The following is a 14278-nucleotide window of genomic DNA, read 5'->3' as shown; positions in this document are numbered from 1 at the left end:
CACTTCACAAACCTGCAGAGTTCTAACTGATAAGTATCGTCCAGAAATATGTTGAGGTAAGGCAACGAAGAGCTTTTGAAAGCAAGGCATAATTGCAGGAAACAGATTTCAAGAGGTAGATCGGACTGGCCTTTACAGCACATGAAAAGCGGCAGAAGTTCAACAATGATGCAGTTGGCCAAAAAGGGTGTATGCGTTTTTTCCTGAATATGTTCAGTAAAAAATACATACGCCCTTTTTGGCCAACCAAGCAAGTGGGGAGAGCAAATCAGCGCTACATAAAAGTGTCACTTCCCCCCGGTCAAAACGGCCATGGGAAAAATGTGTAAAAACCAGAAAGCCGGGAAAGACCATTGAGAAACGGGAGCCTTGTTAAGCTGATGGGTGCGATGTAAATTGCCAACAGCGACTCTCGAGAGGTGTATGGTGTTTCCTGAAACATCTGAATGACAGAGCCACACAGAATAGGGCACTTCCACACATGGGCGTATATCTTAGGAAAACTAAAAATCAACCAGACACAGGCACCCCAATGTTGAGGGCTGCTCTGTTTACAAGAACCTCGACTTCGGTACACCTTACATATCCCAGGGAAGAGAAAAATGGACAAGGAAGTTGTGGTACTTAGGTATAATGGAATATCACTCAGCCATGAAATCAATGTCATAAGGCTAGTAGCAACATAATGAGTGCATTTTGGTACGATGATCCTAAGTGAAATAAGTCACACAGAAAATGAACTTATGATAAGATCTCACTTATAGAGGGAATGTAAAAATCGTTACACATGAACTGAATTACAAAACAGAACAGAGTCACACTTTTAGAAAATACACTTATGCCTGCTTAAGGGGAAAGGTGAGGTGGGGTGATGCATAAAACCAGAGTTTGAAATTAGCCCAGATACCATTCCATAAACCACATACGTCATAGACAAGGCCTACTTTTTGCTCAATGAACTTGACTCCACACCCCCTATTCACCGTAGAAGAAAATATCAGTGTAGTAAACATCTTAAAACCTAAGTATTGATATCTCTCTCTAAGTGAATCCAGTGTGTGTAAAGCGGCATAAACGCAGCAGTAAAAATCAGATAAACCCCATGATAAAAATACATTTCAAAAAAAAATATATATATATATATAAATAAATAAACAAACAAACACCGTGATAGTGAGAGAAATTCTTCCAAAATGTATTCAGGCGCTGTGATGCAACCAGGATTGACTGCATCTACACCCACCACTGGATGAGTCCTACGGCTGCACACTCTTGGGGCTGAGAGGTTCGGTGAGGGTGTGTGAGCTAATGCAGACGATTTAAAGTAATACTACGTGGTACCCATTCCATGGGTCCCAACTCTCCATGTTCAAGGGAATCTTCCTACAGCAAAATCACTCATCTGTCTCCTGTCTCCTGAGGATTCTTCAATGTGACCTTGTAGTTCTGTTCCACACAGCAAGCTTCGACAAGAAAATAGTAGCCAATATGTCTTACCTGCTGCTAAATGAAGTGATCCTAGGCCTATGCAGGAATACTCTCAAAACGTCTTCGTGAAGACATTCCAGCCTTTTTGCAAAACAGGTCTACACGTGCCACGGGGACTTTGTCAAGTGTTGTCATAAAATCCTACTGATGGGATGTTGGGAAATGTTCCTGTGAACGTGATGCCAGCTCCACTTGCTGAAGGCCAGGGTGAATCACAAGCTGTCAGATGAATAATGTGTAGCCTTGGAGGCCTATATGGGAAGGACACGAGTCTTGATTCCCCAGGCTGAGACTATGCTCTGCAAAGGGTGCTTCTCAACGGGGAAAGCCATATCTGATTCCGAGTCCTGTATTGACTTTTTCTAGAAACGTGACGAGACACACTGAGGAATGGCCTCAGAAAAAAGGAAAGTCCGCATTTCTCAAAATGCACATGAAAAACATTGGAGAAACAGTGTTTGGAGACAGGAGTTTCAGGCCCAAGGTGCTGCTTCTCGTGAATTGTCTGAGGGACTCGTATTACTGCCATCTGCACACCTCAGAGTTTAGCTACCTTAAACACCGTGTTGCAAGGGCGCTTTCAAGTGAATGATGTTCTCACGGCTTGGGAAGGCAGATGTTTCCTGTAGTGCCAGTACCGGTCTCTTTCCACCGACACCAGGGACACGTCATGCACAGTGACTTTTGATTCTGGGGGAACTCATGGAGAAACGTGCAGTAGGTGGTGAATAGTTGGAGACAGCATCATGATATCTGGTTCCATGGGGCTTCCCTGGTGGCATAGTGGTTGAGAATCTGCCTGCTAATGCAGGGGCCACGGTTTGGAGCCCTCGTTTGGGAGGATCCCACAGGCCACAGAACAACTCGGCCCGTGAGCCACAACTACTGAGCTTGCCCTTCTGGAGCTTGTGCTCCGCAACAAGACAGGCAGCAAAAGTGAGAGTCCGGCGCACCGCAATGAAGAGTGGCCCCCTCTTCCCACAATTAGAGAAAGCCCTTGCACAGAAACGAAGACCAAACACAGAAAAAGTTTTAAAAAACATGAATAAACTCCTACACCCAACATCTTCTTGAAAAAATAAAACAAGATTTCTGTGTCTAGGGAGATATGCACTACGGTGCTCACCTCTGTGTTCGAAAGCAAAATGGGTCTCAAAGACTTTCAGAGTGTTGGCAAAGGCTTCCTTTGCCTATGCATACATTTGTGCTATTTCATGTTTTAGTGTACTTGGTAATACCTAGAGAGGTACCATAGAGAAGCAGTTCCCTGCAGCAGGTCGAACTGAAACAAGTTTTACCTTCTGGCTCCCGCACTTAGCATCTTCAGTAAACTTCCGATCTTCCAAGGGGCCCCCTGGCGACTTCTAGTTCTTCTCCAAACAGGAGTACTTGTGGAGAGAATGGCAGCCAATGCCTTTTACCTGTTCCCAAGTGAAGAGGTTCTGGACTGTTCAGGAGTCCTCTAAAACCATGGCATGAAGAAACACACACTGGCATCCAAGCCTTTTCAGGAAGGAGAACTACACGTGCTGTGACAGTGTAGTGTCTGTTGCCCTAAACTGCTAGTAATGACATTTTATTAATTAATCCTGAGAAGATGATTCCAGATTCACTTGCTGAAGACAAGGATGATCAAAGGTTCTAGGACGTTAAGATGCAACCTGGTAGACCTATAAGGGAAGGAGAGTAGGCGTGCTCCACACACTGAAGCTGGGATAAGCACAGGGTGCTTTTGAATTGGAAACACACACCTGTCCCTGACACCTATATTGACTAGCTCTAGAAACATGAAACATTACCCTAAGCGGTAAAGCATTGGGATAGAAAACTTGCATGTTTCTGCCAAGGCACATGAAAGACATTGGAGACACAGTGTTGCTTCTAAATATGTAGTTTTGGGCCCTAGGTATGGCTACTCATAAACTGTTTGGAGGACTTGTACTACTCTCGTCTCCACACCTCACAGTTCAGCTGCATTAGGCAATTGTTCCATTGGTGCATTGCACAGAGAGCTGTTCAGAAGGGCATGGTAATGCAGGTGTCTGCTGTAGTACAGGTAGGTGTCTCTTTCAACCATAACCAGGGCAATGTCATTCACAGAGATTTTTCTCTCGGGGAAACTCCTGAAGCAACGTGCAGCAGGCCATGAATATTTGGAGACATTGGCAAGATTTCTGGTGCAACGGATGTAAGCACAACTATGCTCAGTTGTTTCGTGCAGAACAAAAGTTTTCTCAAAGCATTTCACAGTGTCGGAAAAGGACTGTTCCGTGAACCATTTTGCTCTTTCTTGTTTTCTTGAACTCCGGAATACCTAGTGAGTCACCGTTGAGTACGGGTTCCCTGCAGCAGGTCCAACCGATAATAATGCGACCCTCTTGACGGTGACTCATAGCGTCTTAAGCAAATGTCCTGTCTCCCGAGGGTTACCCTAAGTGACCTTGTAGTTCTGCTCCACACAGCAGGCTACGACATGAGAATAGTAGCCAAGGCCTTTTACCTGCTGCCCAGTGAAGAGGATCTAGGTCGATCCACGTGTCCTCACAAACCACCAACATGAAGTAATCACACATTTTCGGATAGCAAGTCAACACGTGCTGCGGGGACCTTGTCAACCTGGTCCTAAACTCTTATTGATGGGTCGCTGGTAATTGCTCCTGTGAATGTACGCCAGCTCCACTTGCTCTAGGAAAGGGGGTATCACAGGCTCTACGACAGTAATGTGTAGCCTGGGAGGCCTATATGGGAAGGATATGAGGCTTGCTGCCTGGGCTGAGGCTAAGCTCTGCCAAGTGTGCTTTTCAAGGGAGAAAGACTTACCTGATTCCGAGACCTGCATTTACTTTCTGCAGAATCAAGGTACACTGCCATAAGAGGAATGGCCACCAAACAATAAAAGTCATCCTTTCTCATAAGGCACATCAAGGACATTGGGACACAGTGTTCATTTCAAGTCCATAGTTTGGTCCCAAGGTGTGGCTTCTCAAAAACTCTTTGAGGGACTTGTACTACTACCATCTGCAGAGCTCCATGTTTATCTTCCTTCCATACCATGTCGCAAGAGTGCTTTCAAGTGTGTGCTGTTCAAAAGGCACGAGAAGGCAGGTGTCTCCTGTAGTACGGGTATGGGACTCCTCTAACTGACACCAGGGCCGTGTCATGCTCTTTGACCTTTCTCTCTGGGAACTCACAGAGAAACATGCAGCAAATGGTGAAGTGTTTGCAACAGCTGCAAGATCTCTGGTGGAAAGGGTATATGCACAACTGTGCTCAGCTCTGGTGTGCAAAGCAAAAACAGTCTCAAAGCCTTTCAGAGTGTTGGGCAAGGCTTGTTTCACCTTAGGCCTGGCTCTGTGCTCTTTCATATGTGATTGTACTCGAGAATACCTAGATGGTCACCGTAGCAGAGGGTCTCTGTGCAGCAGGTTTAAGCAATAGAAGTTTGACCCTCTTGCTTCTCGTGCCTAGAGTCTTGGGGAAAGCTCCTGTATCCCGAGGGTTCTTCGATGTGACTTTGTAGTTCTGCTCCACACAGCAAGCTTCGACAATTAAATAGCATCCAAGACCTCTTACCTGCTGCCAACTGAAGAGATTCTAGTACTATGCAGGAATACTCTCAAAATGTCCTCGTGAAGACATTCCAGCCTTTTTGCGAAACAGGTCTACACGTGCCACGGGGACTGTGTCAAGAGTTGTCATAAAATCCTACTGATGGGATGTTGGGAAATGCTCCTGTGAACGTGATGCTAGCTCCACTTGCTGAAGGCCAGGGTGAATCACAGGCTGTCAGATGAATAATGTGTAGCCTTGGAGGCCTATATGGGAAGGACACGAGTCTTGATTCCCCAGGCTGAGACTATGCTCTGCAAAGGGTGCTTCTCAACGGGGAAAGCCATATCTGATTCCGAGTCCTCTATTGACTTTTTCTAGAAACGTGACGAGACACACTGAGGAATGGCCTCAGAAAAAAGGAAAGTCCACATTTCTCAAAATGCACATGAAAAACATTGGAGAAACAGTGTTTGTTTGGAGACAGGAGTTTCAGGCCCAAGGTGCTGCTTCTCGTGAATCGTCTGAGGGACTCGTATTACTGCCATCTGCACACCTCAGAGTTTAGCTACCTTAAACACTGTGTTGCAAGGGTGCTTTCAAGTGAATGCTGTTCTCACGGCTTGGGAAGGCAGGTGTTTCCTGTAGTACCAGTACTGGCCCCTCCCACCAACACCAGGGACATGTCATGCACAGTGACTTTTGATTCTGGGAGAACTCATGGAAAAACGTGCAGCAGGTGGTTAATAGCTGGAGACAGCCTCAAGATATCTGGTTCCATGGGGCTTCCCTGTTGGCGCAGCGTTTGAGAATCTGTCTGCTAATGCAGGGGACACGGATTTGAGCCCTGGTCTGGGAAAATCCCACATGCCGTGGAGCAACTGGGCCCGTGAGCCACAACTACTGAGCCTGCCCATCTGGAGCTTGTGCTCCACAACAAGAGAGGCAGCGAAACTGAGAGGCCTGTGCAGCACAATGAAGCATGGCCCCCGCTTGCCACAACTAGAGAAAGCCTTCACACAGAAACGAAGACCAAACACAGAAAAAATAAAAAAAGAAATTAATAAACTCCTACACCCAACAGCTTCTATTTCCACGGAGGTATGCACTACGGTGCTCACCTCTGTGCTCGAAAGCAAAATGGGTCTCAAAGACTTTCAGAGAGTTGGCAAAGACTTCCTTTGCACTATGCGTACCTTTGTGTTCTTTCATGTTTTAGTGTACTTGGGAATACCTAGAGAAGCACCACAGAGAAGATGTACCCTGCAGCATGTCGAACTGAAACAAGTTTTACCTTTTGGCTCTCTCGCTTAGCATCTTCAGTAAACTTCCTACCCTCCAAAGGGCCCACTGAGCGACTTCTAGTTCTTCTTCAAACAGGAGGACTTGAGGAGAGAATGGCAGCCAATGCCTTTTACCTGCTCCTGGGTGAAGAGATTCTGGACTGTTCAGGAGTCCTCTAAAACCATGGCATGAAGAAACACACAGTGACATCCAAGCCTTTTCAGTAAAGAGAACTACACATGCTGTGGCAGTGTAGTGACTGTTGCCCTAAACTACTGGTAATGAGATTTTATTAATTAATCCTGACAACATGATTCCAGATCCACTTGATGAAGACAAGGATGATCAAAGATTCTAGGAAGTTAAGATGCAAACTGGGAGACCTATATGGGAAGGAGAGTAGGCGTGCTCCGCATGCTGAAGCCAAGATCAGCACAGCATGCTTTTGAATTGGAAACACACACCTGTCCCCAATACCTGTATTGACTAATTCTAGAAATATGAAACACTACCCTAAGAGGAAAAGCATTAGGAGGGAAAACGTGCATGTTTCTGCCAAGGCACATGAAGGACATTTGAGACGCAGTGTTGCTTTTAAGTATGTAGATATGGGCTCTAGGTATGGCTACTCATAAACAGTTTGGAGGACTTGTACTATTGTCATCTCCACACCTCACTGTTCTGCTGCATTAGGCAATTATTCCATTGGTGCTTTGCACTGAGAGCTGTTCAGAAGGACAGGGTAAGGCAGTTATCTCCTGTAGTACGCGTACAGAATTCCTCCAACTGACACCAGGGCCGTGTCATCCACTGTGACCTTTCTCTCTGGGAACTCACGGAGAAACATGCAGCAAGTGGTGACGAGTTGGCAACAGCTGCAAGGTCTCTGGAGGCACGTATATATTCACAACTGTGCTCAGCTCTGTTGTGCAAAGCAAAAACAGTCTCAAAGCCTTTCAGAGTGTCGGGAAAGGCTTGTTTCACAGTAAGCATGGCTCTGTGCTCTTTCATATGTGATTGTACTTGAGAATACCTAGATGGTCCCCATAGAACAGGGGATCCGTGCAGCAGGTTTAAACCATAGAAGTTCGACCCTCTTGCCTCTGGTGCTTAGAGTCTTGACAAAAGCTCTTGTCTCCCGAGGATTTTTCGATGTGACCTTGTAGTTCTGCTCCACACAGAAAGCTTCGACAAGAAAATAGTAGCCAATACGTCTTACCTGCTGCCAAATGAAGAGATTCTAAGACTATGCAGGAATACTCTCAAAACGTCCTCCTGAAGACATTCCAGCCTTTTTGCAAAACAGGTGTACACGTGCTGCGGGGACTGTGTCAAGTGTTGTCATAAAGTCCTGCTGATGGGATGTTGGGAAATGCTCCTGTGAACGTGATGCCCGCTCCACTTGCTGAAGACAAGTGGGAATCACAGGCTGTCAGATGAATAATGTGCCTCCTTGAGGCCTATATGGGAAAGACACGAAGCTTGATTCCCCAGGCTGTGAATATGCTCTGCAAAGTTTATTATCAATGGGGAAAGCCATACCTGATTCCGAGTCCTTTATTAACTTTTTCCAGAAACCTGACGAAACACCCTAAACACCTTGAGGAATGGCCTCAGAAGAAAGAAAAGTCCTCATTTCTCATAAGGCACATGAAGAACATTGGAGACAAAGTGATGGTTTGGAGACGGGAGTCTCAGGCGCATGTCGCTGCTTCTCGTAAAATGCCTGAGGGACTCGTATTACTGCCATCTTCACACCTCAGAGTTTAGCTACCTTAAACACCGTGTTGCAAGGGCGCTTTCAAGTGAATGCTGTTCACAAGGCTTGGGAAGGCAGCTGTCTCCTGTAGTACAAGTACCGGTATCTTTCTTCCAACACCAGGGACATGTCATGCACAGTGACTTTTGCCTCTTGGAGAACTCATGGAGAAACGTGCAGCAGGTGGTGAATAGTTGGAGACAGCGTCATGATTTCTGGTTCCACGGAGGTATGCACTAAGGTGCTCAACTCTGTGTTCGAAATCAAAATAGGTCTCAAATTCTTTCAGAGATTTGGCTAAGGCTTCCTTTGCACTCTGCGGACCTTTGTGCTCTTTCGTGTTTTATTGTACTTCGGAATACCTAGAGAGGCACCATAGAGAAGTGGTTCACTGCAGCAGGTCGAACTGAAAGAACTTTTACTTTTTCACTCCCGTGCTTAGCATCTTTACTAAACTTCCTACCTTCCAAGGCGCCCACTGGGTGACTTGTATTTCTTCTGCAAACAGGAGGACTCTATTGGAGAATGGCAGCCAATGCCTTTTACTTGCTCCCGAGTGAAGAGATTCTGGACCGTTCAGGAGTCCTCTAAAACCATGGCATGAAGCAACACACAGTGGCATCCAAGCCTTTCAGGAAAGAGAACTACACATCCTGTGGCCGTGCAACAACTGTTGCCCTAAAATGCTAGTAATGAGATTTTATTACTTAATCCTGAGAACCTGATTACAGCTCCACTTGCTGAAGACATGCATGATCAAAGGTTCTAGGACGTTACATTGCAACCTGGGAAGCCTGTATGGGAAGAAGAGTAGGCGTGCTCTGCACGCTGAATCCGGGATCAGCACAGGGTGCTTTTGAAATTGGAAACACATACCCGTCTCTGAAACCTGTAATGACGAGTTCTAGTATCATTAAACACTACCTTAAAAGGAAAAGCATTGGGAGAGAAAACGTCCATATCTGCCAAGCACATGTAGGACATTGGAGACACAATGTTGCTTCCAAGTACATAGATTCGGGCTTTAGGTATGGTTACTCATAAACTGTCTGGAGGACTTGTACTACTCTCATCTCCACACCTCACAGTTCGGCTGCATTAGGCACTTTTTCCATTGGGGCTTTGCACTGAGAGCTCTTCAGAAGGGTATGGTAATGCAGGTGTCTGCTGTAGTACGGGTGGGTGTCTTTTTCAACTTTCACCAGTGCAATGTCATGCGCAAAGATTTTTCTCTCGGGGAAAATCCTGGAGCAACGTGCAGCAGGCTATGAAAAGTTGGAGACAGTGGGAAGATTTCTGGTGGAATGGATGTATGCACAATTTTGTTCAGTTCTGTCCTGCAGAGCAAAAGTTTCCTCAAAGCATTTCAGAGTGTCGGAAAAGGGCTCTTCCGTGAACCTTTGTGCTCTTTCTTGATTTCTTATGCTGAGGAATACTTCGCGAGTCACCGCAGAGTAGGGGTTCCCTGCAGCAGGTCCAACCGATCATAGTGTTACCCTCTTGAGTGTGACCCATAGCGTCTTAAGGAAACGTCCTGTCTCCCAATGTTTCCCCTAAGTGACCTTGTAGTTCTGCTCCACACAGCAGGTTACGACATGAGAATAGTAGCCAAGGCATTTTTACCTGCTGCCCAGTGAAGAGTTTCTAGGTCAATCCAGGAGTCCTCACAAACCACCCACGTGAACTAATTCCACCTTTTCGGGAAGCAAGTCTACACGTGCTGTGGAGACATTGTCAACCTGGTTCTAAACTCCTATTGATGGGTCGCTGGTAATTGCTCTCGTGAATTTACGTCAGCTCCACTTGCTCTAGAAAAGGGGGAGTTACAGGCTCTCCGACGGTAATATGTTGCCTCACAGGCCTATATGGGAAGGATATGAGGTTTACTGCCTGGGCTGAGGCTAAGCTCTGCCAAGTGTGTTTTCAAGGGAGAAAGACCTACCTGCTTCTGAGACCTGTATTGATTTTTCCAGAAAAGAGGAACACTACCATTAGAGGAATCGCCTCAAAACAAACAAAGTCTTCTTTTCTCACAAGGCACATGAAAGTCATTGGGACAGTGTTCCTTCTAAGTCCATAGTTCAGGCCCAGGGTGTGGCTTCTCATAAATTGTTTGAGGAACTTGTACTACTCTCATCTGCACACCTCAGTGTTTAGCTGCCTTCAGTACCATGTGGCAAGAGTGCTTTCAAGTGACTGCTGTTCAGAAGGCATGAGAATGCAGATGACTCCTGTAGTACCGGTACAGGACTCTTTCTACTGACACCAGGGTTATGTCATGCACTGTGACCTTTCTCTCTGGGACACTCATGGAGTAACCTTCAGCAGGTGGTGAATAGTTGTTGTCAGCTGCAAGATCTCTGGTGGCACGGATATACACACAACTCTGCTCAGCTCTGTTGTGCAAAACCAAAGCAGTCTCAAAGCCTTTCAGAGTGTTCTGAAAGGCTTGTTTCACAGTAAGCCTGGCTCTCTGCTCTTTCATATTTTATTGTACTCGACAATACCTAATTGGTCACCATGGCATATGTGTTCCCTGCAGCAGGTTCAACCAATAGAAGTTCAACTGTCTTGCCTCTGGCGCTTAGAGTCTTGAGGAAAGCTCCTGTCTCCCAAGGGTTCTCTGATGTGATCTTGTAGTTCTGCTCCACACAGGAAGCTTCGACGAGAAAAGAGTAGGAAAGGCCTCTTACCTGCTGCCAAATGAAGAGATTCTAGGACTATCCAGGAACACTCTCAAAATGCCCTCATGAAGTTACTCTGGCCTTTTTCAAAATAGGTCTACAAATGCTGCGGGGACTGTATCAAGAGTTGTCATAAAGTCCTATTGATGGGATATTGGTAAATGCTCCTGTGAACGTGATGCCATCTCCTCTTGCTGAAGACATGGGGGAATCACAGGCTGTCCAAAGAATAATGTGTACCCTTGGAGGCCTATATGGGAAGGACACGAGGCTTGATTCCCCAGGCTGAGATTATGCTCTGCAAAGTGTGCTTCTCAATGGGGAAAGCCAAACCTGATTCCGAGACCTGTATTGAGTTTTTCCAGAAACATGGAACACTACCATAAGAGGAATGGCCTCAGAAAAAAGAAAAATCCTCTTTACTCACAAGGCACATGTAGCACCCTGGAGACACAGTGTTGGTTGAGAGTACATATTTTTCTCGACAAGGTGAAGCTTTTCCTAAGTTGAGGGGCTTGTACTACTGCCATTCCACACCTCAGAGTTTAGCTGTGTTAAACACCATTTTAAAAGGGCGCTTCCAAGTGAATGCTGTTCAAAAGGTATGGGAAGGCAGGTGACACCTGTAGTACCAGTGCGGGTGTATTTCAACAAACACAAGGGCCATGTCGTACACAGTGGTTTTTGTCTCTGAGATAACTCCTGAAGAAATGTGCATCAAGTGGTGAATATTTAGCGACAGCTGAAATATTTCTGGATCCACTGAGGTATGCACAGCACTGTTCAGCTCTGTTTTGCCAAGCAAAGTGTTCTCACAGGCTTTCAGAGTCTAGGGAAAGGCTTGTTTCGTACTAAGGGGACATTTGTTCTCTTTCATATTATATTGTGCTTGGCCATACTTAGAGAGATACCATAGAGTAGGGGTTTGCTGCAGCAGGTTGAACCAAAATAAGTTTGACATTCTTGCCCTAGTGTTTAGTGTCTTCAGTAAAGTTCCTACTTCCCAATGGTCTCTCTGGGGGACCTTGTTGTTCTTTTCCAAAGTGGAGGCCTTGAGGAGAGAATGGCTGCCAATACCGTTTAACTGTTTCTGAGTGAGGAGTTTCTAGGACTATCCAGTTGTCCTCTAAAGTACCATCATGAAGAAATACTGTGGCATCCAAGCCTTTTTGGGAAGGAGAACTACATGTGCTGTGCAACTGTAGTTACTTTTGCCCTAAACTCCTAGTAATTAGCTGTTATTAATTGTTTCTGTGAACGTGAGACCAGCTCCACTTGCTTAAGACCAGGGGGAATCAAAGGTCTCAGATGTTATTTTGCAACCTGGATGCTTATATGGAATGCACACAAGACTTGCTAATAGGTCGAGACCACGCTTAGCAAAAATGATTCTCAAGGGGAAAATACACACTTGAATTCGGAAAAGTGTATTGAGTTGTTCTAGAAACATGGAACACTACCCTAAGAAGAAAGGTCTCAGGAGACGAAAAGTCCATGTTTCTCACAAGATACATGAAAGATATTGGAGACACAGTGTTGGTTCTGAGTACATAGTTTAGGGCCCAAGGTAGGGCTGCTCATTAATTTTTCGATGGACTTTACTACTGTCATCACCATAATTCAGAGTTTAGCTGCATAAAGCACTTGTTCCAAGGGTTCCTTGCAGTGAAAGATGTTCAGAAGGGCATGGGAAGTCAGGTGTCTCCTGTAGTTCCGGTAGGTGTGTCTTTCAACTGACACCAGGGCAATGTCCTGCGCAGTGATTTTTCCCTCCAGGAGGACTCATGGACAACGTGCAGAAGGTGGTGAATGGTTGGAAACAGATGCAGATTTCTGGTTCCAGGGAGGTATGCACAATTATGCTCAGCTCTGTGGTGCAAAGGCAATGTGGTCTCAAAAGCTTCTAGAATGTGGGAAAGGCTTGTTTTGCACTTAGCGGACATTTATGCTCTTTCATGTTTTATTGTACTAATGAATACAAGAGAGGCCTCATACAGTAGGGGTTCCCTGGAGCAGGTGAAACGGAGAAAGTGTTGACGTCCCTGGCCCGAGCACTTAGAATTTTCAGTAAAGTTCTTAATTCCTAGTGGTCCCTGTAGATGACCTTGTACTTCTTCTCCAAACAGGACTCCTCAAGGACAGAATGTCAGGCAATGCCTTTTACCTTCTCCCAAGTGAAGAGTTTCTAGGACTATTCAGGTGTCTTCTACAACCAACCGTGTGGATAAACACACAGAGTAGCATCCAAACATTTTCGGGAAGGAGAATTACACATGCCGTGGAATTGTAGCAACTGTTGCCCTAAAATCCTAGTAATGAGGTGTTATTAATTGCTCTTGTGAACGTGATGCCAGCTCCACTTGCTAAAGACAAGGGGGAATCTTAAGCTCTCAGACGTTAATCTGCAGCCTTGGAGGCCTATATGGTAAGGACAGGATGCTTGTTCCCAGGCAGAGGTCGGGCTCAGCAAAGGGTGTTTTTCAAGTTGGCAAGACACACCAGACTTCCAAAACCTGTATTGCCTAGTCTAGAAGCATGAAACTCTACCTTAAGAGGAAAAGCCTCAGGAGAGTAAAAGTCCACGTTTCTCACAAGGCACTTGAAGGACATTGGAGAAATAGTGTTGGTTCTGAGTACGTAGTTTTGGGCCCAAGTTTCGGCTCCTCATAAATTGTTTGTGGGACTGGTACTACTGCAATCTCCACAGCTAAGAGTTTAGCTGAATTAAGCACTTTGTTCCATGGGCACATTGCACTAAGAGTTGATCACAAGGACATGGAAATTCAGGTGTCTCATGTAGTACAGGTACGTGTCTCTTTCAACCATCATGAGGGCAATGTCATGCACATTGATTTTTCTAACAGGGAAACTCATGGAGCAACATCCAGCAGGCGGTAAATGTTTGGAGACATCTGCAAGATTTCGGGTTCCTTGGAAGTATGCACAACAGTGCTCAGTTTTGTTTTGCAAAGCAAAAGTGTTCTCAAAGCCTTTTAGAGTGTTGGGAACGGTTTCTTTCATGAACCTTTGTGCTCTTTCTTGTTTTACTGTACCCAGGAATAAGTAGAGAGCCACCGTAGAGTCGGGGATGCCTGCAGCAGTTGAAACAGATAAATGATCCACCCTCTTGGCCATGGCAGTTACTGTGTTAAGGACAGGTCCTGTCTCTTGAGGGTTCCCTTAAGGGAACTTGTAATTCTGCCACGCAGCAGGCTACTATGAGAGAATAGTAGCCAAGGTCATTTACCTGCTGCTGAGAGAAGAGATTATAAATCTATCCAGGAGTCCTCTCAAACCGCCCGCGTGAAGACATCCCAGCCTTTCTTGGAAGCAGGTCTACACATGCTGTGGGAACCTTTTCAACCCTTGTCACAACTCGTATTGATTGGCTATTAGTAATTGCTCCTGTGAATGTGATGTCAGCTCCGCTTGCTAAAGACAAAGGGGAATCACAATCTCTCAGACGGTAATGTATATCTTCAGGCCTGTATGGGAAGGACACAATGCTTGACTC

Source organism: Physeter macrocephalus, chromosome 19 (genome assembly GCF_002837175.3).
Source record: "Physeter macrocephalus isolate SW-GA chromosome 19, ASM283717v5, whole genome shotgun sequence".
NCBI lineage: Eukaryota > Metazoa > Chordata > Mammalia > Artiodactyla > Physeteridae > Physeter > Physeter macrocephalus.
Note: the sequence above shows the minus strand (reverse complement) of the source record.